At 42.7% G+C, this 27428-nt stretch overlaps 1 protein-coding gene and 1 long non-coding RNA gene across 2 annotated transcripts in view; one reads left to right on the forward strand and one right to left on the reverse strand.

Annotated features, from left to right (window-relative positions):
• The window catches only part of LOC132394131 (guanine nucleotide-binding protein G(I)/G(S)/G(O) subunit gamma-7-like), a 323380-nt gene that overhangs the window by 6973 nt on the left and 288979 nt on the right, over positions 1–27428 (reverse strand). The gene's annotated exons all lie outside the window — the stretch shown is intronic.
• Positions 1985–27428, forward strand: part of LOC132393685 (uncharacterized) — a 33307-nt gene continuing 7863 nt past the window's right edge. The window contains exon 1 of the long non-coding RNA XR_009512036.1: positions 1985–3538. This is a non-coding gene — a long non-coding RNA (uncharacterized LOC132393685). The remainder of the gene's footprint in view (positions 3539–27428) is intronic.

The raw sequence follows: 27428 nt of genomic DNA on the forward strand, positions 1-27428 counted from the left end.
ACCTATGGACCTTCAAGGACCCTTCATCTCACATTTTGATATTTATTATATATTTATTTATCATTGGTAGTTCTTTTTCCCTTTTGGATTTGCGCAGTTTGTTGTCTTTTGCACATTGGTTGTTTGTCCGTCCTGCTGGGTGCTGTCTTTCATCGGTTCTATTATGGTTCTTGGATTTACTGAGAATGCCCACAAGAAAATGAATCTCAAAGTTGTAAATGGTGACATATATGAACTTTGATAATAAATGTACTTTGAAATTAGAACTTTGGCACTCATTGATGATGCCACTGTTGTCCAACGGATCACAGGAGGGGATGAGTGAGTGTACAAGAACAAGGTGGGACACCTGGTTGAGCGGCACCTCAACAATAACTTCATGTTCAATGTCAGTCAAAGTCAAGAACTGATTAGTGACCTCAGAAGGGGAAGGAGGGTGAACACGTGCTCGTCGATACTTAGAGGTCAGCAAAGTCCAGAGGGCAAAGTCGAAAGTCGAAGCCCAGCGACAAATGTGTCTGAAGGTAGAAAACCCAAAGGTCGCAGACCAAAGTCAGCAAGTCTGGAGTTAAGAGGCCCGAAGGTCAAGTCTGCAAGTCTGGGCCAGAGACTGGATGTTGAAGGCCCAACGTCTACAAGACTGAGAGTCCGGGGCCTGTCTGTGTGTGCACGAGGACATAGGTGAGTGGGAAAACGACTTGTTTTGTGTTGTTGCTGCTTGTGGATATTAGAGTATACACTTCTGCTACTGGAATGTGTAGTGACATGTGAATGTGTAGTGGGATGTGGGATGCCTCACTGCATTCTTGTTCATGCAAATGCCAAATAAACTGTACGTTCAGATGAATCTGAATCTGTCTATGTTCAGCCTCTGGACCGCTGTTCCTTTTGTATGCAGTTCACCTTGTGCAAACATGACTTCCTGTTCATAAGCTGCTTTTTACATGATTTCCTGCATGGGTTAATTTGGATTTAGACTTGGAGCAAACATAGTAGAAAGAGATCCACCTCCATCCACTCTTAATATGCCCTTAAACAGCAATATCTGTGACTCTTAAGCTTTCTTAATATTGGCAAATACTTAGTAGATGTACTTTGAAAGTATTATGTTTATCGTTCATCACTATTAAGCTATCATTGTTCCACAAGTTCACTCTAGTCCGCAGCATTGCTATAGAATGTTGCAAGTGTGCATGATCTTGTTTAACACTGACCATGAGAATAATCAATATTATTATTTAATTCAGGTGCACAGCGATTCTGTATTGAATCTAATACATGTTTTACTTAACTTTCTGCAGATTCACAAAGTTTTCTCATTAATTTCCTGAAGAAAGCTTCTGGCTTGAGTGATTTTTGAGAATGTGCTTAACTCCCTGTCCAGCTTTGTACACAATGTACTGTGCGGGCAGTAGAGTGAATAAATAACTTGCCTCCAAAGGCACCACCGTCAACTAGAGACACATCTGGATGCTGTATGCAATCAGGTTTTCGACCCCAGCGCAACAATCTGCCCTGGAAGTCAGGTCAGAATGTGGTGCACTGATCACGTCCTTGCGACGCTCAAACAAAACCAGGCTTAGCAGAGCTGGTGCACGAGCCTGTGCCAGAGCTGGAGTGGCACATGAGAGCAGTGTACGCGAAGCATCGTGCTGAAATGCGAATTCAAAAAGCACACACAGACGTGAAGAAAGCTCCTGTACAAGCTACATTGAGAGCACTCAAAGAAGAGCTTGAAGCTGCGGCTGCCTTAGCAGAGGCAAAAGTGTGTGAGGCTGCAGCTGAGATAGACAGTGGTGGCTGTCTCTCTGGGAAGGTGACTGAAGAACGACTGTCGGTGTAAGCCCTCTACTATAACATGGTTGTTCAACAGACGATGAAATCGAAGAGGCAGGAATGGTAAGAACCAGCTTCCTGTCATGCTTGGCAGTAATTTTTACCCAGTCCTCCTCTTGAACTCGCATCCTCTGCTTCAGATGCAGAGCTGAATCCTTATTTAATGTAGAAACTGAGAAGATCCCAAGATCACCCAATTCAGAACCACATGGGTGTTCACCAATTAATAGGAGCACAAAGGGGCTGAATGGAGCTCCGAGTGTATCAGTGGCCCAGAAGCTACCACAGAACTAACTGCACAGCCCTCACTCGCTGCACCATTGGACAATAGTTTGAGTGAGATGCTGGGACTGGCCAGAGAAGACCAGAGGCAGAGTCAGTTCAAGGGTGGACAAGACAGTCATCCAGAGAGTGGTGAAGAATCTGGGGAGAGTAGCAAGGAGAACTGGAGAAGCAGTAACATTTTATTGCTGAATATACAGCAAGCACCAGTGGTCTCCAGGGGACTGACCCAAGAACCCATTGACACCTCAGAAGGATTAGAGTCAAATGCAGTTGTAAATTCAAGGCCAGCGCCTTGGGCTACTGGTTTCAGCACTACTACAGCAGAGAATGGTGGGAGTCAGCTGAGCATCCGTCAGATGTAGCTCTTTCCCCATACACTCTAAGGACATATCCTAGAACAACAGAAGTTGCCGGAAGCCAAGCCAATGGATTTGTTACAGAGTCAATAGGAGGGAAGGTATGCTTACCGTTACTAACACTCATTAAGTCCAACCATATTCCCACCACCAAGGATGAAATTCCAACTCCTGAAATTGCACATGGTCATCCACACCTTGAGGACAGGATTACCCCACTTGACACCTCTGCGGAGATTCCCCTGGTGCTTGGCATCATCTGTGCACATAAGGTATGTGAACAGTACAATAGTCGGCATGATGCAACATATGCCCAGCGACTGGACCTGGGTTGGGTTATAGTGGGTGAAGTCTGCCTCATTGATGCTCACCGGCCCATCATCAGCACATTTAAGACTGCTGTCCTGAAGAATGGGCACCCAAGTCACTTCAAACCCCGTGAGAGTAGCGCCTATATGAACATGAAGATTGTAGCAGTAGCCAGCAACAGCCTGTGCAGTAGTTGGCACATCTATAAACAAGATCTCGGTGCAGTGCAACCGAAGCGGGCAGAGGTTAGAATCGTTCTTGTTGTTCAAAGACAGACTTATACCAAGGAAATGGAAGTGCTTCCAATACGAAGTTAGCAGAGTGAACTTAGTCCCTTTCTTGACTCCAAGAGCCTATTCTGAGTTGGAGGACATATTGAGAAAGCACAACGCACTTCAGAGGTAACTCATTCATTCGTTATTCCTGGTGACCACCATGTCACTGGTCTGCTCGTCAGACACTACCACGAGTAAGTATGTCAAGGATGACATTTCTGAAGCAAGAATGGTTAAAGTCTATGCAGTAAGACTGCTTTCAAGGCCAGTCTCTGAGAAAGTCCTTCTTTTGCAAAAGAGTTGGTGAAATGATTACAAACAACAAACACAAAATGCTGGTGGAACACAGCAGGCCAGGCAGCATTTATAAGGAGAAGCACTGTCGACGTTTTGGGCCGAGACCGTTCGTTAATTTGGATTTCAACGTAGAGCAATCACAGCCACCTTCATCCACTTGCCCTTGAAACAGCAATATCCGTAAGTCTTAAGTTTTCTTAACATTGGTGAACATTTAATAGATGTACTTTGAAAGAAGTATTATGTTTATTGTTCATCACGATTAAGCTATCATTGCGACACAAGTTCGCTGCAGTCCACGGCATAGCTATAGAATGTTGCATGTGAATGACCTCGTGAGAATAATCAATAGTATTAGTATATTCAGGTGCATGGCGATTCTGTATTGAATTGAATTGAGCTTATTTTTTACATCCTTCATGTATGTGAGTAGTAAAAATCTTTATGTTACGTCTCCATCTGAATGAGCAATGTGCAGAATATAGTCATTTGTAATAAATAGTATCTACAGTAAATATAAAACAGAACAGTCAATGTAGCGTAGAAATACAATTGAGTCAATGTGAATTAAGCAGTCTGCACTGGCTGCACCCTTGAGCCTTTCTTTCCCATCGCTTGACTCCAGCCAAGAGGAATTATGACGCTGGGAACTGTGAGCTTCTGGCTGTCAAGGAGGCCCTGGAGGAATGGCGACACTGGCTGGAGGGGGCAGAGCATCCATTCTTGGTCTGGACAGATCACAAGAACCTCTCCTATATTCAGGATGCTAAGAGATTCAACTCTCATCAAGCCCAGTGGGCTCTCTTCTTCACTCAGTTCAAATTCATCCCCACTTATCGTCCCAGCAGCAATAATACAAAGGCTGACTCTCTCCCGGCAGTTCGACAGATCTGAGGACAATGCCGATCCAGAGCCCATTCTTCCTCGCTCGTGTATTGCGCTCCAGTGACCTGGGGAATAGAGGCAGAGGTGAGGGCCTCCCAACAATCAGATCCAGGCCCGGATTGTGGGACCTCCCAACCGGCCATTTGTCCCTGCTGTGGTATGTTCCAAAGTGTTGAAATGGGGTCACTCCTCCCATCTGCCTGGACATCTGGGAATTCAACGGACTCAGGAGTTTATAAAGAGACAATTTTGGTGGCCATCTATGTCCCAGGGTGTCCACGACTTTGTATCCCACCTGTGCTCGGAACAAGACAACACGGCAGCGTCCTAAGGGTCTGTTATGTCCCCTGCCTGTGCCCTACCTCTCAGTAGATTTCATCACTGATCTGCCCCGTCTAATGGAGACACCACCATTTTGGTCGTTGTGGATCTATTTTCCAAGGCTGCCCACTTCATTGCCCTCCCCAAGCTCCCATCGGCTCGTGAGACTGCAACACTCACGGTTCAACATGTGTTCAGGCTCCATGGCTTTCCTCATGTCTGGTCGTGCACCACAGTTCACTTCCCGCTTTTGGAAGGCTTTCTGCTCTCTTGTAGGAGCTGCAGCCAGCCTCTCGTCTGGTTTCCACCCCCAATCTAATGGCCAGACTGAGAGAGTGAACCAGGGGTTGGAAACAGCCCTGTGTTGTCTTGCTTCTTCCAACCCCACGTCCTGGAGCTCCCAATTGGTTTGGACAGAGGTTGCCCACAATAACCTCATGTTGTCCTCCTCCCTTTGAATGCCAGAAGGGATCCCTGATCAGGAGATTGATGCAGGAGTTCCTGCTGCTGAACAGATGATCCAGCGCTACCAGCGCACCTGGAGACCAGCTGGGGCTTCTCTGCTGCGCACTCGGAAACAGCATTCTCGGTGGCTGACCGGCTCCGTCGACAGGTAAGGCCAATCAAGCCAGGAGAGGAGGTCTGGTTGGCATCAAGGAATCTTCCCCTGAAAGTCGAAAACCGGAAATTGGCCCCGTGCTACATGGGACCGTTTGTAGTGGAAAAGGCTGTCAACAAGGTGTCCTATAGATTGCGTCTGCCAGCATCACTGAAGATCCACCCAGTATTCCATGTTTCCCAGCTCAAACTGGTTACTACCTCTCCCCTGGCCCCAGTCACCCCATCTCCCCCTCCTACCTGCTTGTTAGATGGTTCCCTTGTCTATACTGTGCGGCTCCTCCTGGCATCTTGCTGGGTATGTGGTAAGGTCCAGTACCTTGTGGACTGGGAAGGGTACGGCCCAAAAGAATGTACTTGGATCCCAGCGAAGGACATCTTGGACAAGTCGCTGATCTGGGACTTCCAGTGGACACGGGTCTGTGGCACCGCGGGGGCTGAGCCTAGAGAGGGGGGCCCTGTCACAACCACGGATTCGGCAGCGCAGTAGATTCAGCAATCGCGTTTGTGAATTTGCACATGTCAGCTAATTATTATTTAATCGTGATAGTATTTAACCCCATACTTGTCATCATAGTGCTGGTCGAGACTTGGACAGAGCACAGCAACGCTTCGCTTTTGTTTTGCGTCGGACTTGCCTGAGAAATTGGACTGTGGAGGCAAATGACTCAGAAAACTCGCGCTATTGGTTTAATAATTAGATGTTCTTTTTAGCCGCAGTGTAGGCTTCGCTTCCCGTTTGAGAGTTTTAGTTAACAGCCCTGTTTGGCCTAGCATTTATTGTTTTATTTTCCCTTGAACACTGTTGGTATTAAGGTTTTGTGAACTATCGATCTGCTTCAGTGTCTCTCACTCTGCACTTGGGCCATATCTGAACCACAGTGACAAGTACAACTCCCATACCAGGCAGTGATACAGCCAGTCAGGATGTTCTCAATTGTGCCCCTGTAGGAAGTCTCATGCCAAACTTCTTTACCTGTCTGAGGTGAAAGCGGCACTGTTGTACTTTTCTCACCACACTGCTGGTACATACGTGAAATTATTGGTGATGTGTGTACAGAGGAAGCTGTTCCTCCCCTAAACCCCAGATCCACTGATGTCAATAGGGGTGAGTCTCTCTCTGTTCCTCCTGTAGCCCACAACCAGCTCCTTTGTTTTTGTGACATTGAGAGAAAGGTTGCTTTCTTGACACCACCGTTTCAGGGTGATGACTTCTTCTCTGTAGGTTGCCTCCTTATTATTTGAGATAAGGCCAATCAATGTAGTATCATCTGTAAATTTAATTAGCAGATTGGAGCTGTGGGTGGCAACACGGTCATGGGTATACAGAGAGTAAAGGAGGGGGCTTAGGACACAGCCCTGAGGAGCTCCTGTGTTGAGGGTCAGAGGGGCAGAGATGAAGGAGCCCACTCTTACCACCTATTGAGTCTAATACATGTTTTACTTTACTTTCAGCAGCTTCACAAAGTTTTCTCATTTAAAACTCTGAAGAAAGCTCCTGGCTTGAGTGATTTTTGAGAAGGTGTTTAATTCCCTGCTCAGCTTTGTATACAATGTACTGAGAGGGCAGGGGAGTCTATGTTAGTGAATTCAGCTGTGGAGATAGTCAGCAGTTTTACATTTCTAAGCAGTGTAAACATTCCTATTATTGACACCACCAGATTTATTGGACCAGTTATTACCAGATCTATTTAATTAATATGGTGGGATGTAAACTCATCTCTCTGGATCCATGGCCAAGGCTTCTGGATACCAGTCCCTTGGTTTAACCACACAACCTCTAATACAACATGCTTTCCTGGATTTTCTTGATTGGTAGCCCGTGCCGGGGTGCAGCTCAATATTCATCAGACGTTTTGCCTTAATGGGTCATTCCGCATGTGTCAACTTTGATGGAATGGAGGATGTGTGTGTGAGTATCTCTGAAGAGTGAATCTGACCTGGTCTGATGGCTGTTTCTTTATGCAGGGAACACTAAATAGATAGGAATCGTGGCCGATAGTTCCCTCCCCGCCCCCCCCCACCCCCCCGGCCACACACTATTCCTCATCACCTCCACACTGCCCCACTGGGGAGCACTGGGGTCCATTTATATTTAAATCATGACAGACGGAGTGGCAAGACCAATTATGTGTGAAATAGATTCATAACCTTTCTCTGCATATTATTTCTCCAAAAGCAGCAGAACTTCTTAAGCTTCTGTTTTAATGAAAGGTCCAGAAATTGCCTCTTTTTGATCTCCTTTCAATTGTTATGTATTTTTTAATTCTGTCCAATAGCACAGAGGGAACTAATTTTGACCTGCTTTGTTTACTGGTTGAAGAACATGATATGGGCAAAGAACATGGAGAGCACCCTGCAAGGCTAAAAACAGCAGCTTTTCTTTTGGCATCAACACCATTGGCTTACCACTGATGTTCTGCAGGTGAACCTGGCTTGGATGCAGAGACTAATTGCTCTGTTTTTGACTCCATTCTCTGCCATCGCAATATGATCACAAAACAAAAACAAAACACAACGGCACTGCTGCAAATAACTGAAGCACAGCAGCCAAGAAATAGTTAAATTCAGCCCACACGTTCATGGGCAATGGTAGTCTTTGACATTTTTAATCTTTACATAATTATTTCCAGATTTAAAGCAGGGAGTTTTGTTTCATTTATCTATTATTACGAAAAATTGTTTCTCTTAGAGGAACTTGATGCACAATTTGCCAAATGTAAAAAAATAAGTTTCATTTTCAGCCAGAAGAAAAGAGACTCACTCTACACATGTTGAAGCTATTTATAGAGGAGCTGCAGTTCAAGTCAGAGTCATGGAATCTTACAGCTTTCAAACAGGCCATTCAATCCATCTCATCCATGCTGAACCGTTGGCATCCCTCTGTATGAATTTAGTTTCCCAGCATTCGGTCTATATTCCTCTGGTGCCAAGGCAACTTAAGTGCTTAAATGCTGTCATTGACCAGGATTCAACCACTCTTTTAGGCATTATATTCCAAGTACTTCTCTCAGGCTGGAGAAGTTTCACCTCATATGTTCTCTAAATCTCTTCCAGGATATCCATAAATCTATGTCCTCTGGCGATGAAAAGTCTACCCTTCCTGTACCCTTCATAATTTTATATACCTCAGTCATACAGTATCCCCTCTTAACCTCCTCATATCTAGTTTTTCCTTATAACTGAACAGTTCCGTCCAAGGCAATATACTGGTGAATCTCCTCTGTGTCTTCTCCACCTCTGTCACATCCTTCCTATAGCATGATGATCAGAACAGAATGGAATAACCCAGTTAAGGTCTAATCAAGGTTGGAACATACAGTAATCCACCCGACTACTGTATTTAATGCCTGGCTATTATTCCACACTATGCCATATTTATCTACCTTCAAGGACTTTGATCTTCAATGCTTCCTAAGACGTAATCACTTATGGTGTACATCCTAGAATCATTAGTACTCCCAACGTCATCAGCTCACATTTACCTGGATTAAATTCCATCTACCACGTCACCAAAATATTAATATCTCTCAGCAGCTTACTATCGCTCTATCAGGAACGTTGTGTTTCCAAGAGCTTACTGATCACAACTCCCACATTCATATCCAACTCATTCATGTATGCTACTTACAGCAAGGGTCACAGTACTGATCCTTGTGGATCATTACTGGTCACCAGCATTCAATTATAAAACAACTCTTCCCTGGCACTCTCCGTCTCCTATTGCCAAGCCAGTTCCAGATCCAGTTTACCAATTTTCCATGCATCCCAGGCCCTAACCTTCTGAACCAATCTCCTATGTGGGACCTTATTAACAAGTTACAGGAGTTCACGTCAATCATATGCACCCATAAGACCATAAGATATAGGAGGAGAGGTAGGCCATTTGGTCCATCGAGTCCACTCTGCCATTCAATTATGGGCTGATCCAATTCTTCCAGTCATCTCCACTCCCCTGCCTTCTCCCCATACCTTTTGATGGCCTGGCTAATCAGGAACCTATCTATCTCTGCCTTAAATGCACCCAATGACTTGGCTTCCACAGCCACTCGTGGCAACAAATTCCACAGATTTACCACCCTCTGACTAAAGTAATTTCTACACATCTCTATTCTAATGAACTTCAATCCTGAAGTTTTGCCCTATTGTCCTAGTCTCTCCTACCATGGGAACTCCCTTTGCCGTATCTAATCTGTTCAGGCCTTTTAACATTCAGAATGTTTCTATGAGTTTCTCCCTCATTCTTCTGAACTCCAGGGAATGCAGCCCAAGAGCTGCCAGATGTTCCTTATATGGTAACCTTTTCAGTCCTGCAATCATTCTCGTAAATCTTCCCTGAACCCTCTCCAATGTCAGTATATCCTTTCTAAAATAAGGAGCCCAAAGCTGCGCACAATACTCCCAGTGTGGTCTCACAAGTGCCTTATAGTGCCTCAACATTACATCCCTGCTCTTATATTCTATACCTCTAGAAATGAATGCCAACATTGCATTCACCTTCTTCACCAACAACTCAACCTGGAGGTTAATCTTCAGGGTATCCTGCACAAGGACTCACAAGTCCCTTTGCATCTCTGCATTTTGAATTCTCTCTCCATCTAAATAATAGTCTGCCTGCTTATATCTTCCACCAAAGTGCATGACCATACACTTTCCAACATTGTATTTCATTTGCCACTTCTTTGCCCATTCCCCTAAATTATCTAAGTCTCTCTGCAGGCTCTTTGTTTCCACAACACTACCCACTCCTCCACCTATCTGTGTATCATTAGTAAATCCCAGAGTCCAAATCATTGGCAGACATTATAAAAAGCAGTGGTCCCAACACCAACCCCTGTGGAACTGGTAGCCAGCCAGTATAGGATCTTTTTATTCCCACTCTATGTTTTTTGCCAATCAACCAATGCTCCACCCATCCTAGTAACTCCCATGTAATTCTATGGGCTCTTATCTTGCTAAGCAGCCTCATGTGCTCATCTTGTCAAAGGCCTTCTGAAAATCCAAGTACACCACATCTACTGCATTTCCTTTGTCTACCCTGTTTGTAATTTCCTCAAAATATTGCAGTAGGTTAGTCAGGCAGGATTTTCCTTTCAGGAAACCATGCTGGCTTTGGCCTATCTTGTCATGTGCATCCAGGTATAGGCTAACAGGTCTATAGTTTCCTTTCTGCTGCCTCCCACCCATCTTAAATAGCAGAGTAACATTTGCAATTTTCCAGTCATCCAGTACGATCCCAGAATCTCGATTCTTAAAAGATCATTGTTAATGAATCCGCAATCTCTCCAGCTACTTCCTTCAGAACCTGAGGGTGCATTCCATCAGGTCCAGGAGATTTATCCACCCTCAGACCATTAAGCCTCCTGAGCACCTTCTCAGTTGTAATTTTCACTGCACAAACTTCACTTCCCTGACACTCTTGAATGCCTAGTATACGGCAGATGTCTTCCACTATGAAGACTGATGCAAAATACACATTCAGTTCCTCTGTCATCTCTGAGATTCTCATTACAATATCTCCAGTGTCATTTTCTATTGGCCTTCAACTCTCTTTTACCCTTTAAATACTTAGCAAAGCTTTTAGTATCTTCTTTGGTATTAGTCATCAGCTTCCTTTCATAATTCATCTTTTCCTTCCTATTGACCTTCTTAGTTTCCTTCTGCAAGTTTTTAAAAGCTTCCCAATCTTCTATCTTTCCACTATCTTTGGCTTCCTTGTATGCCCTCTCTTTTGCTTTTACTTTGGCTCTGACTTCACTTCTTCCATGTCTTTCTTCCATTCAAAAATTTCTTCTTATTTGGAATATATCTGTCTTGCACTGCTCTCATTTTTTGCAGAAACTCCAGCCATTGCTGCTCTGCTGTCTATCCTGCTAGTGTCCCTTTCCAGTCAACTTCAGCCAGTTCCCCTCTCATGCCCTTATTTCACTGAACTAACAACAGATTTGAATTTTGTTTCTCCTTCTGAAATTTCAAAGTGTACTCAATCACTGTTCCCTAAGGGTTTCTTAACCTTAAGTTCTCTCATCACCTCCGGATCACAGCACAACACCCAATCCAGCACTAGTGGGCTCAACAACAAGCTGTACTCAAAAGCTGTCCCATAGAAATTCTTTTTCTTCAGGTTCAGTACTGACTTGGTTTTCTTAATCACTTTCATGTTAAAATCCACAACGATTATCATGACAATGCCCTTCTGACATGCCTTTTCTATCTCCTGCAGTAATTTGTAATCCACATCCTGGCTACTGTTTGGAGGCCTGTATACAACTGCCATTAGGGTCCTTTTACCTTTGCCATTTCTTAACTCAACCCATAGAGATTCTCCATCTTCCGATCCTATGTCATGCCTTTCTAATGATTTAATATTATTTCTTATACACAGGGCCACACCACCCCCTCTGCCTACTAACCTATCTTTCCAATACACAATATATCCTTGGACGTTCAGCTCCCAATAGCAGCCATTCCTTAGCCGAGTTTCAGAGATGGCCACAATGTCATATTTGCCAGTCTGTAGCTGAATTTCACGATCGTCCATTTTATTTCTTATGTTGCATGCATTCAAACATAATACTTTTAGTCCAGTATTTGTTGCCTTCTGTTTTAACTGCACCACGCCTCTATTACCCTGTAACTCATCCCACTGGCTGTGATTATGCCTCATCTCCTGCCCGTCCTTTCTATAATCTCTGTTGCACGCTAACTTTGGTTTATTTCTGTTTTCCCCTTCCTCAGCCCTATCACTCTGGTTCCCATTCCTCTGCCAAATTAATTTAAACTCTTCCTAACAGCTCTATTAAATCTGCTTGCTGTGATATTGGACCCCTTTTGGTTCAGGTGCAACCTGTCCTGTTTCTGCAGGTCGTACCTCCCCCTGAAGAGGTCCCAATGATCCAGAAGCTCGAAGCTCTGACCCCTACACCAGTCTCTCAGCCATGTATTAACATGCCTGATCATGTTATTCTTGCGCTCGTTAGCATGTGGCACAGGCAGCAATTCTGAGATTACCTCCCTGTTGATACAATTTGTTTTCATTTCACAAGAGATTGTTGACCTTGACTTGATTGGTCCTTTCCAATCTTTTTCCATGACCACTTTTAAATATATGGTATTCATCCAGTCCAGATAAAGGATCTCAGCCCGAAAGGTTGACTGTTTACTTTTTTCCATAGATGCTGCCTGGCCTGGTGAGTTCCTCCAGCATTTTGTGTGTGTTGCTTAAAATATATGGTGTTTTGGTCATCTCCAAAAACTCACCTACTAACACTTCCTCCACTTGGCCAACTACTATACATTCTCTTAGGTGAGATCCAGCAATGCTCCATCCCTTGTTGGTCTATCCTCATAGAGGGATCAGAAGTGGAAAGAGTGAGCAATTTCAAAGCTCCTGGGTGTCAACATCTCTGAGGATCTATTCTGGGCCTAACATAAGGATGCAGTTACAAACAAGGCATGACAGCGACTGTATTTCATGTGGAGTTTGAAGAGATTAGGTATGTCACCAATGACACTTGCAAATTTCTACAGATGTACCATGGAGCACATTCTAACTAGCTGCATCACTGTCTGGTGTGGGTGTAGTACGGGATCGAAATAAGCACAGAAAGTTGTAAACTCAGTCAGCTCCATCTTGGGCACTAACCTCCCCAGCATCCAGGACATCTTCAAAGAGCAAAGCCTCAAAAAGGTGGCATCCATGGCTAAGTTCTCCCATCATCCAGGACATAGATTCTTCTTATTGCTACCCTCAGGGAGGAGGTACAGGAGTCCAAAGGCACACACTCAATGATTCAGGAACAACTTCTTCCCTTCTGCTATCAGAGTTCTGAATGGGCTTTGAACCCATGAACACTACCTCACTATTCTTCCCCTCTTTTTGCACTATATATATATATATATATATATGTGTGTGTGTGTGTGTGTGTGTATGTATTGCAATGTACTGCTACCATGAAGTAATACATTTCATGACATATGCCAGTGATATTCAACCTGATTCTGATTCTGTTAATGCTTCATAAAATTCCCTTGGACGCATCTCAGAAATTCTGCCTGATCTGAGAATTTAATGCTAAGGCAATGCCAATTAATATTTGTGAATCTGAAATACTCTCTGCACGTTAACTCTACTTTCATGGAGTCTCTCGTGTCAACCATTGAAATGTCTGTAATACACCCCAGCAAAATGACGACGCACATTTTGTTTCTAATTAATAACCACATGGCCTCATTTGAGGAACCTTCTTGAATATCTTCTCTCAGTACTGTATTGCAATCTTTGACTAACAGTGCAACGCCTCGTCCCTTTTAACTCTATCCTTGTCTTGCTAAAAATTCTGTACCTGCCCGTCCTTCCACCATGCTCAGCGATGGAAGCAATATCATGCACCCCGTGTTAATTAAGGTTCTTAGTTCTTCTCATTTACTTGTTATGCCCTTGCATGCAAGTAGATGCAATTTAGCTTTGAATTCCATTGACGTTCACTGTCTTACTTGTTCTGCCGATCGGGCTTACTAACTAAGGGATCAGATTCTGTCTGCTCGGATAACAAGTATATTAATGCTTTCATCAAGCCACCATTCCACAGCGTGATGACTCAGTTAATTACTGCAGCTTTGAATTCAGCTTCTGGCATTGAGGGGTAATTATAAAGCCAGTTTGACATCACTCACTATTTTAATATCCGTAAAAGTCCATTTATAGCACGAAAATGGACTGTTCATTCAAATAGGCCTTGGCTGGGGTTTTATACTAGCAACAGGATACTATTCAAGACAACTTCTTACTACTCTTTCCTACTTAGAGAATATTCACACAATTTGCTCACCATCACCTCACTGAGAATGTATTCAGGCGGATTACACTGAAGGGTGAAATCAGTGATTTCTGCACTTTCCTCAGTGATTGTACATTCAGCGTGAATCTCACCCTCCGCTACACCCTGAGCATATTCACAGTAATATCCCCCTTGTCCCTTTCTCTCATGGAGAGAGCATTCAAGGCAATTACCCTCTGGTCTTCTTCTTCCTTGGCCAATGTATTCAAGACGTTCAACCCAACCCCTTTACTACGCGGTGTGTGCATTGAGGATAATTTCTCCCTTGATCTCCTTCCCCCATGAAAAGTGTATTTGGGGTAATTTCCCCTCACAGGGAATGTATTCAGGGTGACTTGTCCTGTTCCTCACACGCAGGGTATTCAGGAAGATTTCGCCTCGCCCCTTCCCCTTTGCTGTTGTTCCTTTCAGCACCTTGTGGTGCATCAGGCGGCAACCTTGCCGGTATTTTTTTAGTGTTTCTCTCTGCTTTTTGTTATGTGTCCAAGTTGCCGCGACGCTCGACCTGGCACGTATGGAAAGTGTGCAAGGAGCCAGCTGGATTCGAACGCGGGACCAATTGCCTCGAAGTTTGATGCCACTACACCACCAGCTGGCTCACATCCCCTTTATAGTGAATATCCAGCACGACTTCTTCCTAACCTCCATGCTTACACAGAAGTGTACTCGGATTGATTTACCTCAGTTAGGGTGATTTGCTCCCTCCTTCATGGACAGTGTACTCAAAGTCATCCTCCTCCCTCAATGACAGTGTATCAGTTTGGTTGGCTCCCCTCCCTCACAGACAACACTTTCAAGGCCATTCCCCCTCTACTTTCCTGCACTGAGGTCCTCCCTCCACATTCCAAAAGAATCGTTGATTCCTGTTTTGAATGGCTCAATAATAAATACATGTGGAATATATTGTGCTGCTATCTTGCTCCATCTAATCTGCAAGTAAGGCTGGGATGACTGCTGGTCAAATAAATGCAGAACCGTGTCTAGGTATTTGCAGTTGCAGTGAAGACTGCAAGGTTTATGAAAAAGTTTCTGATAAACAATGTAGTCCTTTGGCCCTGATTGACCGTCGATGTTTGCATCCTGGTGGTGTCGATACACAAGACAAGGTTGTGTGATATGGAGGGCAATCTGTTGCCCATGCAGCTGGCTCCTCCTCTCCACGAACCTAAAGGAGCAGCAGAGACCCAAACACTTGGCACCAGCAGCGTCGCAGGAGGTGGCAGTCAATGTTGAACACAGTGTAGGACTTCCTTAGGGACTCCAGTACCAGACTTTTCCTCAAGGTTTACTCCTGAAGCTTTCCCCGTGGGAAAACAATGTATAATTTTGGAATTATTCCTGGAATAATTTTGTCATATCTCTGATCCCGTCTATATAGAGAAGGTAGTGGTAAGCCCTGTGGTGAAGCTACATCCACATAATTACACTGCAGGGGTTGGATAAATCTGTTAATGAGGTGTTTAGAGTCTCCTACGGACACCCTCTGCCATAACTCCTTCCCCTGTGTAAATCTGGCAGGGACATAAACAATGCACGTCATGAACTGTCCTAGGTAGTGTGTTATGGTCTGTCCACAGGTGTACTGAGTAAAGATGAGTGTATGAAATCCGCCTTTAGCCTGCTTTCCCCTCTGTCATAAAATCAAAGCCTTAAATCAGAACTGACCTCACTGGAACGCTTGAGTCAGACTGAGAAAACTTTAATCACACTAGATTTGAACTAATCACTCTTCCTCCTTCCAACTAAAACATTAAGAATAAAACTCTCACTGAACCTTTTTTAAACTTGTATTGAATTATTTCAGTAGTTAACTCAATCCACAGGCTGCAGATTAGATTGAGTCAAGTCGTCAAAATGAGGCTGTTAGTCTCTTCCGTTGCACGTTCTGTCTCTGTCAATGGAACTGAAGTGCTAAATTATTGACTTTTTGCTGTTTTTTTGTTTTGATTCTATTTTTTTTAGACTATAATTGGCCAGGAGAGTTGTTTGCTCTAGGCTGAAAGAACTCTAGCTCTCTGTAACTGGTGGTGCTGTGCGTACTGACAGTACGTTATAATATGATTCAGTAGTTGTAAACATTAAGCCTTTGGCATTGGCTTGAACTGGGTCAGTGCCAACTTGATCTGGAGCAAAGATTAAAATTATTCACAAGGACATTCATGAACGAAACGTGTTTTCTCCCAGTGAGGTAACATTTGCTGGAAGATGTTGACCTATTCAGGATGATCTGTACATGGAGCAAAACAACATAGCTGAGATAAACAGTCCAATCAAAGAGCAAAAATAATCCATTAGCTGGCCCTAGTTTGAAGTTATTGTAAAACTGGATGAGGTAAACAGCATGCAGCACTTATCTGAAATAAGCTTACTGCTATACAAATCATTTAACGTCTGTCATGTTACAGGGTTCTTGGGAGAGAAGGAAAGTAGAGAATAAAAATATAGTTCATAATCATAACAACAGCAATCATGCATGGAATATAATCAGGTCTCCTTACCAACATACAAGTCCTCATAATTGGGTATTGTGCACAATGCAAGCTTTCTGGCAGCAACACGTAAACAAGGCAGTGTAAACTTTATGCAGGAGTGAGCAACCAGCCACTCTCCATACACCCAAACTTAAAGCAATGGGAGGAAAAATGCAAATCACCAGGGAAAACATTGCCACCATTAGATGAAAGATAATTGGAATTTGCCACTACTCCCTAATTCAGGAAGAAAACCTTTACTGGGATGTCTGGTTAAAAAAAAATCATGAAAACTTCTGGGCAATAATAATAACCTGGACTTAATTTCCCACCAAAAGATCTCCACAGGGACATGGTCAAAAGAAAATTTGACAGTGAGTCATGCAAAATGATATTCAGACATGAGTAAAACCTTGGAGACACACGGGGTTGCTGGTGCCAGAACTTGCAACAAGAAGCAACTTTCTGGAGGAACTCAATGTATCAAACAGCATCTGTGGGGAGAAAAGGAATGTCAATGCTTTGGGCCAAAACTCTGACCAAAAATTTGATCCAAGATTTAGGAGCTAAGGAAAGGCAAACTGACAGGTGAAGAGGCTTAGAAGAAATACTGGTAAACAAATAAAGGTGCTATGAACTGTCCTCCATTGAGGACATTTACAGCAGCAGGTATGTATCATCGGGAACACGAGTCACCCCAAATCCCCCAAATCCTCAAGACCTTCTACAAGGGCATCATTGACAGCATACTGGCTGGCTGTATCTCTGCCCAGTACAGGAACTGCACCAATCTTGATCTCTGGGCACTGTGAGAGTGGTACAAACAGCCCAGTGCAGCTCTGGATGTAATCTTCCTTTCACTGAGGACATTTGTAGCAGCTGGTGCAGAAAGAAGGACTGGAAGTTCATTGGGGACACCAGTCACCCCAACCATAAACTGTTCCAGCTGCTTCCGACTGGTAAACGGTACCACAGCGTTAAATCCAGGACAAACAGGCTACAGGACAGCTTCTTTCTACAAGTCATTAGACTTTTACAAACGTTATGGGGACCCTTTCTGAACTATTTTAAAAATCTTTGTATTGTTATTATAATATAGATCTGGGCTATTATTATAAAATACTATATGGTAAAGTACTCTTCTTTTTGTCTTGTTTTTCTTTCTCCAACCAGCTTTGCCTTGGTAGGGGGTATAGATTTTTTAAAATACTATAATCAGTCATCCTAATGTATTTCATTATTCAATTTATTTTATTTGATAGATCATCAATATGGGATACTGTGATTGTATCACTATGATTTATATATAGTGCATTTTGTGCTATCTTATTTTGAGTTATAATATCTTTATGAACTCTGTATTTGTGTATATGAAATTCAATAAAAATATTGGAAAAGAAAAAGACTTTTAAGTTCACATGTCTGTACATTGCCTCGGAGTCATAACGCAAGGATTTTTACTTTCACATATTGTGGGATGGATGTAAGATTTAAATAAATTCTAATTCTAATAAATTCAAATGTTGGAATCTGAACCAAGAACCAAAGGGCTGGAAGAACTCAACCAGTCAATTAGCATGTGTGGAAAGAGAATGACCAACAAGATGCTGAAGGAACCCAGCAGGTCAGGAAGCATCTGTGGAGAAAAAAAGGCAACCAGTGTTTCAGGCTGAGTTCCTGCAGTTGGGCTGAAAGATAGAGTGGAGATAGCCAGTATAGAGAGGTGATATAAAGGGTGGAATATGAGTTAGCAGACAACAGGTGGATCTAGGTGAGGAGAGATTATTTCAGTTCCTGTCCTGCTCTTCAGCCACATCCTCACCCAGACTTTTCACCACAGCTCCACCTGCTTATCACCCTTCCTCACCAGGAATGATAAGAAAATCAGTTACACTTTGGTGTGGAAAAGCTTTTGGAAACATTGATCTGTGACAGGACAATCAACCAATTAAGTCAAGTCAGCACAAATTGCTGAAAGTCAAATTGTGATCAGTCAATGTGATATTGCTTTTTGATGAAGTAGCAGGGAGAATTGATAAGGGGAATATAGTTAATTTAGTGTAAAAGTTTTTGGCAAATTGCCATACAATATGCTCATCAGTGAAGTTGAAGTAAATGGCACATAAAGGGCATTGTTAGTACGGGTACAACATTGGCTAAGAAATAGATTACAGAGGATTGTACTTAATGGTTATTATTTAGACCAGAGGACAGTGAATAGTTGTATTCACCAGGAACTTCTAAGTTTTAAAAAATCTATATTGATGACCTAGATTTGAAGGCAATATCTAAATCTGAGGATGAAACAAAACTTGGCTATATTGTCAACTGCAGGGATATTTGTGACAGCATACAGCATGACATTGACTAGCTGGTGGAATAACCAAATGCATGCCAGATAGTTGTGAAATGATGTATCTTGGTGGGGAAAATGAAAAAAAGACAATGAATGCTTCTGTTCCAAAAGGGTGCAGAAGTAGAATGATCTGAGCCTATGTGTGAATAGAGGCAGAGCAAATTGAGAAAGTGGTTAAGAAGGCAAACACAGTTCTGGGATTTTATCAACAGAGTTAGGAATGCTGAATTTTAAAAAAAACAATAGTCAAAGCCTCAACTGCAATATTGTTTTCAATTCTGTCACCAGTTTATGGGAAGAATTTGAGGAAAATGGAGAAGGCTCAGAAAAGAATGATTCCTTCCAAATACAGTTACAATGATATTGTCTAGAAGCTGAACTGCTTGCTTAGAGCAGAGAAGGATTTAATAAAAGAATATAAAATAATAAGGAGTCTGGACAGAATGAAAGTTCCTTTGGTTGAAGGACTAAAGTCTCGCGGTCACAGGTATAAAATAAATGGGGAAAGAGAGAATGATGACAGGAGGAAAATCTCTTACACCACATGTGCTTGGAACCAGGGATCCACAGACATGGTGGAAGCACAGGGAAGGATTCCATGATGGCCCTCAAGACGGTTTTAGATAAATATTTGGTCGAGCAAATTTTGCAAGGCTATGGAAAAGAATAATAAGATTGGAAAGAATTGGTTGCTCTAGTAGAGATCTGGCATAGACATGATGGACTGCATGATCTGTGCTGCAACTACTGCAGGATTCTAGGATTGCAGCATACACTTATACCATAGATGCTACAGGGAAATTGTAACAAGCATTTTCTATTTTCACCATCCATATTTCATATATGACATCCATTTTCTACAAATTGATTCCTAAGTAATACTTAAGACTGCATGGTATTGATTATGCATTGTACTCTTTCTCTGAAGTTCAGACCAAATGAACTGAAATTTGGAAGTGGGGTGATGGGTTAGTTTGCTTCTAAATAGTGTACTTCATGCTAACGATGGGGGAGGAATTTTGATGCTATTTTTCTATCAGTCATTTTGAGGTTATAGCTTTTCATTAGCAGTTTCCCCAAGTCCCTGTGCCACCATTTTCTATACTTCTGAACTGATTGGCTCTGTCCTTGACACATGGCACACACTGAACTAATCTACCAAGTTGTAGTGGCAAATGAAATCCACACAGGGAACGGCAGAAGTACAGGGAGATATACCGTGATCCAGTGATGGAGATGCAGAAACAATTTTTATTCCTTGCTTCAGTTTTACCTACTACTTATTTTTTAATAACAAACAGTGTCAATGGTGGGAAAAGGTGCAGCTGAATTAATCTTTTACTTCACTTATTACAACGCAGCAGGTCTTCTTTGTTACAGTTAAAACGATCATTTGAAAACCTGCCATCTGCAATGGGAAGTGGGTCAGAGCAGAGAGCAGAGTGTCAGTGCAACAGGCAGTAACACAGGTGTAGCCTTTCAATTCACATGTGTGATTGGCCACAATGTGAGCTCAGGAATTGGGAGTGTTTGAGTCATATACTTCTGCAAAAAGAGAGGGAGAGGTACGAATAAACCACCAATGCCCTCAATAACCTGTTTCTGTGTTGACTTTGACAGGGACCAGAGAGCAGAGAAAGTCATCTTGCATTTGTTGGTGAAATGAGATCCAAACAAACTTCCACCTTGTATATGCAGCAACTTTACTAGTTATTCAGGAAACAACAGACATTTTGCATGTTTATTAAATAAGTACTTTGACAAATACAGTAACAGGACGTGATAAAACGAGTACTGGAAATTATTTATGCTCTTACGTTGGGAGAAAAAGCACGGAGAAGAATGATGCACCAGACTAATAATCCTCCAATCAGACAGCAGCTTACACTGGAGAAGTGCTGCCACCAAGATGGCATACAGCCTGCTGGGTAGTTTACGACACTCTAATGTTAGCCTCGCAAAAATGTCCAATGGCTTTCAACTTTCAAGTTTCAACATTTTTTTGCTAAGTGTACATCAGTTGCTAATTAATGCACCTCATAAGCTTCTTAACAGAGTGTCTACGGCACTTGATTGACAATCTCACTGGGCATATTACACTTGTAGGAAATAGCTGGGACTTCGACATTTTTAATTTTTCCATTCTCTTTTAATTTCTCACCACTGCCCTCGGGTGTATGTCTGTCTCTTCTCTTCCACGTGTATTTAGGAAAGGCACGGTGGTGCAGCGTGTAGAGCTGCTGCTTCACAGAGCTGGAGCTTTGCGTTTGACCCTGACATTCCAGTGGATTTCCTCCGGGTGCTCCGGTTTCCTCCAAAGACGAATGGGTTAGTAGGTCAATTGGTCACATGAGCCGAAGAGCCTATTTCCATGCTAAACTCTTAATAAAATAAAATGTATTTCAATCCAATCTCAATTTGTTTTCTTTATTTCACTACTTATACCTGATTTTCTCTAAATTATGTATTCCTTTATCAATCATTTAAATCTTTTGTTAAGAAGATAGGTTGTCAGTCATGTAGGTCACCATGGCCTTATCACCCATCTTCTTCCCAACATTATTATCAGTTTCTATCTCCAGCAGATTAGGCTATATAACTATTTTTAAACTGTGCATTGAGGGAAAAAGTTCAACTAATGTTACAGGTTACAAGCTGTCCCTTTTTAAGCGAATCCTTGCCCATTATGCCTGAGTCAAGCTAATGAGAGAGAAGTGCTCCCAGAAGACTCTTTGTGAATGTGACCTCCTGTGCAGTTGCTAAGTCCCCTTTGGCAGCTGCTCCTGCTGTGCAGTGTGTTGCTTACTTCTCCCCGTTGTCACCCATGATTGCAGCAAAGCCATTCCTGAAGTAAAATCTTTCAGTGGTTACACGTAGCAGACCTTGCAGATATACAACATACCAAAATATACCCGGTTGCCTGAAGCGATGGGACAAAGTGAGGTGACTGACAGATGACAAGGGAAGTCAAAGGTATTGTAAAAGCAAAATAAAGGGCATACAATAAAGCAACAATTAGTGGGACGTTAGAGGATTGGGAAGTTTTTAAAAGCCTACAGAGAGCAAATAAAAAATCATTAGAAGGAAAAAGAGGAAACATGAAAGCAAGCTATCAAATAATGTCAAAGTAAAAGTTTTTTCAAGTATGTATGTATAATCTATATTTTCATTTATATTTATCATTATTATTGTTATGAGCAGAGAGACAACATCTGCCGGAAGTAAATTCCTTGTATGTGTACAGGTACTTGGCGATTAAAGTCTGATTCTGATTCTGATTCTGATTCTGATTAAAAATAAAAGAGAAGTGAGAGTGGATATAGGACTGCTAGAACATTAGGCAGGAGAAATAATAACGGGGGACAAGGAAATGGCTAATGAACTAAATGAGTGTTTTGCATCACTGTGGAAGACACTTGCTGTGTGCCTGATGTTGTAGTGTGTGAAGGAAGAGAAGTGGCTGCAATTACTGTTACAAGAGAGAAGGTGCTCAAAAAGCTGAAAGACCTAAAGGTACATAAGTCACCCGGACCAGATGAACTGCATCCTAGGGTTCTAAAAGAGGTAACGATAGAGATTATGGTGGCATTAGAAATGATCTTTCGGAAACCATTGGACTTTGGCATGGTGCCAGAGGACTGGAAAATTGCAAATGTTAGCCCACTCTTTAAGAAAGGAAGAAGGCAGCAGAAAGGAAATTATAAATCAGCTAGCCTGACCTCAGTGGTTGGGAAGATATTGGAGTCAATTGTTAAGGAAGAGGTGATGGAGTACTCAGTGACACAGGACAAGATAGTACAAAGTCAGCATGGTTTCCTTCAGGGAAAATCCTGCTTGATGAACTTGTTGGAATTACTTGAGGAGATTATAAGTAGGATAGATAAAGGGAATGTAGTAGATGTTGTATATTTGAACTTTCAGAAGGCCTTTGACAAGGTGCCACACATGAGGAAAGTTAAGAGTCCGTGGTATTACAGGGAAGTTACTAACATGGTTAGAGCATTGGCTGATTGGTAGGAGACAGCAAGTGGGAATAAAAGGATCCTTTTCTGGTTGGCTGCTAGTGACTAGTGGTGTTCTGCAGGGGTAGATGTTGGGGCCACTTCTTTTTATGCTGTATATGAGTGATTTAGATGTTGGGATAAATGGCTTTGCTGCCAAGTTTGCAGATGATACAAAGGTTGGTGGAGAGGCAGGTAGTGTTGAAGAAATAGATCGGATGCAGAAGGACTTAGACAGATTAGGAGAATGGGCAAGAAAGTGGCAAATTAAATACAATGTTGGAAAATGCACGGTCATGCACTTTGGTAGTAGAAATAAATGTGCGGACTATTTTCTAAACAGGGAGAAAATCCAAAAATCTTAGATGCAGAGGGACTTGCGAGTACTTGTGCAGAACACTCTGAAGAATAACTTTCAGGTTGAGTTGGTGGTGAGGAAGGCAAATGCTATGTTAACATTCATTTCAAGAGATCTAGAATACAAGAGCTAGGATGTGATGCTGAGGCTTTATAAGGCACGGGTTAGGCCTCACATTGAGTATTGTGAACAGTTTTGGGCCCCTCATCTTAGAAAAGGCGTGCTGGCATTGGAGAGGGTCCAGAGGAGGTTCACAAGGATGAAATGGTTATCATACGAGGAACGTTTGATAGCTCTGGGTCTGTACTCGCTGGAATTTAGAAGGATGAGGGGGATACTCATTGAAACCTTTTGAATGTTGAAAGGCCTAGACAGAGTAGATGTGGAAAGGATGTTTCCCATGGTGGGAGAGACTAGGACAAGAGGGCACAGCCTCAGGATAGAGGGGTGCCCTTTCAAAACAGAGATGTGGAGAAATTTCTTTAGCCAAAGGGTGGTGAATTTGTGGAATTTGTTGCCACATGCAGCTGTGGAGGCCAGGTCATTGGGTGTATTTAAGGCAGAGATTGATAGGTTCTTTATTGGACATGGCATCAAAGGTTATGGAGAGAAGGCTGGGAACTGTGGTTGAGGAGGAGATAGAAAGAAAAGGATCAGCTCCATGGGCCAGATGGCCTAATTCTGCTCCAATACCTTATGGTCTTATGGACATTTGTATGTTTAGACCACAGAATGCTTTGGACTTTGCACACACTTCATGGACGAGTTGGTGATTTGTATGTTTAGACCACAGAATGCTTTGGACTTTGCACACACTTCATGGACGAGTTGGTGATTTGTATGTTTAGACCACAGAATGCTTTGGACTTTGCACACACTTCATGGACGAGTTGGTGATTTGTATGTTTAGACCACAGAATGCTTTGGACTTTGCACACACTTCATGGACGAGTTGGTGGTTGGATATTGCCTTATCTGACCATGCTGGGCTTCAATTATAATATTTGTTTGCGGCTACCTTGTTGGTGAAGCACTGGCACTTGAGATGCTAGGTTAGAAACTGTCACCATAGTAACAGTGTGTTTAATACTGAGAAGAGAGTTTAGATCAGGGGTTCCCAACCTGGTGTCATGGACCCCTCGGTTAATTGTAAGACTACATGGCATAAAAAAAGGTTGGGAACCACTGGTTTAAATGTTCAATAAATTCAGTCTTAAGCCTGGGAAATTTTGTGTGTGTGTGTGTGTGTGTGTGTGTGTGTGTGTGTGTGTGTGTGTGTGTGTGTGTGTGTGTGTGTGTGTGTGTGTGTGTGTGTGTGTGTGTGTGTGTGTGTGTGTGTGTGTGTGTGTGTCTGTAGGGGGGTGACTTGGGTTCACGGAATCGTATAAGAACAATAACATGATTAATTTGAATGGAGTTGCCAAACTTGTGAAAAAAGGCAAAGGCATTGTTACTTAAATTTATTTTCATGGTTTAAATCTATTTTTAATTAAACACATTTTCCTTTTTCTAACTAGTTAATCATTTTATTTAGTGATACAGTACATGACTATTTGAATAACATCTTAAATGATTGATCAATAGAGGTATATAAAAACAGTTCAAAAACCTTTGGTGGACGACTGGTGACCTGTCAAGGCCTGTTGAGGTGTTCTGGGAGTTGAGGCCTTAATACCTAACGCATCACTGACTCCTGAAAGCTCACTCAGCCCTACCTGAAGGCTGTTGGTTATCAAGAGTCAGCCTTTTCGGTGCCCACATCTGGAAGAGGTATGTGCGGGGAGGGGAATGCACGAGGGAGATCTGTCCAGTAGTGGGCCAGATTCAATAAGCTCATCAAGAAGGCTAACCTGTAAGTACAGTGTATCTCTTTGAATTTCACGTTAGGGGGAACACTTCTGTAAGCTAGAACCCTACTGCACTGAATAACTTCTGCATGTTATGTATGAAACTCCAATACATTGAAAATGGCGAACAAGCCCTCAATGTGTGATTGATCAAAATCAGAATCAGGTTTAAATTCACAGGCATTTGTCATGAAACTTGATTACTCTGATCTCTAAATGTTGCTTCCATTGGCTCAGCTCCCTCCCACCAATGCCAGGTGGGACTGTGGTGTCCAGGGAACCTGCTCATCTGTGTTTATCGGGATTTTTGGTGCCATCATCTGCTCTGCCAGAAGGCCCTCTGTCCTCACACAGGAATGAGTTGCAGCTGTAGTGTGAACCTGCTCTGCCTGGCCTTAGCAGTCATACACTCAGTGGCGAGTTTATTAGAGCCACCAGTACACCTGCTCATTAATGGCAATCATGTGGCAACAATTCAATGCATAAAAACATGCCACCATGGTAAAGAGGTCCCGTTGTTGTTCAGACCAAACATCAAAATGGGGGCAAATGTGATCCAAGTGATTTATGCCAAATGGGGTGCTTGTATCCAAGAAACTGCTGATCTCCTGGGATATTCACGCAGGACATTTTCTAGAGTTTACGGAGAATGGGGTGAAAACAAAAAGAAAAAAACGTGTTAGTCCATGGGTGAAAACGCCTCATTAATGAGAGAGGTCAGAGGAGAATGGACAGGCTGGTCCAAGCTGACAGGAAAGTGACAGTAACTCAGTTAATCTGCGTCACAACAGCAGTATGCCGAAGAGCATCTATGAATACACAACACGTCAAACCTTGAAGTGGATGGGCTATAGTAGTAGGAGGGCACTTTGTATACCTAATAAAGTGGCCACTGAGCATATTTCAGATTTATTAAAGACTTCTCTTGCCAGTCCGTTAAACTAGTTTGAAAATGGTTGAAAACTGCAAGAAGTATGACCTCATGGCAAGTGGTGGGATTCAGGATTCAGTGCTCTTGACAGCAGAGTGGCTGTTAACTTTTTCCACTTAATCCAATAGCTGTGATGTTGAGTCTACATTTTAGTTATCAGTATGGGGTGTACCATACAAGCACTACAGTTTATTAATAGTATTTTTTTGCTTTTGGTTCTTTTACACTTCGTACGATGTTAGCTTGTGGTTTATAGCACTTAAGTGGGGACATCAATTAATTTTCTAAGCTTTAATTAAATGAGACTGTAAGATCATAAGATATGGTAGCAGAATGAGGACTTTATTACGGGACAGCCTCTTTCAACCAGCTGAATGTTTACTGTGTGAGGAATTATCTGCAAAATAATGCCAGGTACAAAAGTGTGAAGTCATGACAGAAAGCTTTGGAAAAGCAGCGAGATAGAGGCATCAAAAAGGGGAAAGAATGGTAAAAGTTTTAAGTGTGTCCTGCTTTGGATCTATTTTGGAAAGGGAACGACTTGCATTACCCTAGCTCGGGGGTCGGCAACCTGCGGCTCCCGAGCCATTTGTGGCTCTTTCACCTCTGTGCTGCGGCTCCCTGTGGCTTTGGGAAATAATTGGTCAGTATTTAATTAAAATGTATTTTATGTTAGTTTGTTAGCTTTTGAAATGTAATTCTAAATTTGAAGATTATGGTGATCTTGTACAATCTAAGTGTGGCGACACATTTCCTGGCACATCCGAAACGGCTCACAATTAGCCAGCATTCCGGCTAAGGGAGATAGCCTACGGGGGTTTGTGAGTACGCGTCTTTTGCAGCATCTGCGTCCATGGGGGGCGGGTTGAGGGAGGCTTAAAAGCAAGGCTGTTTAGTTCGAATAAAGCTATCTTTGACTGCAGTTTACTGACACCGCTACAACGTGTTTTTATCGCTGGCTGTCCAGACGGAAGGTGCTGAAACGGTTTGTCGCGTGTCTGGAAGAAGTGAAAACTTTCCTGGGCAGCAAAGGGCTCACCTTTCCTGAGCTGGAACAGCCAGAGTGGCTGGAAAAGCTACACTTCATGGTAGACATGACAGCGCACCTGAACACGCTGAACACAGCTCTTCAGGGGTAAGGACGTACAGCCCTACACATGTTGGAGGATGTCTTGGCATTCGAGCGCAAGTTGACAGTGCTTGCCAGAGATTTACAGAAAGGCACTTTGTCTCACTTCCCCAATTTGAGAGAGTTCAAACAAGGTCACGACATGATAAATTCGGAGTATTTACATTCTGCAATCATCGCAATGCAAACATCGTTTGGGAAACGCTTCTGTGAGTTCAGAGAGGAAAAAAACACATTATCCTTCCCGGTCACTCCCTTCCCTACTGAATACGACTGCATTGGCAGGTGTGAGTCAACCTGATCTTGAGATGGA

This window comes from Hypanus sabinus, chromosome 5 (assembly GCF_030144855.1).
Source record: "Hypanus sabinus isolate sHypSab1 chromosome 5, sHypSab1.hap1, whole genome shotgun sequence".
In the NCBI taxonomy this organism is placed as follows: domain Eukaryota; kingdom Metazoa; phylum Chordata; class Chondrichthyes; order Myliobatiformes; family Dasyatidae; genus Hypanus; species Hypanus sabinus.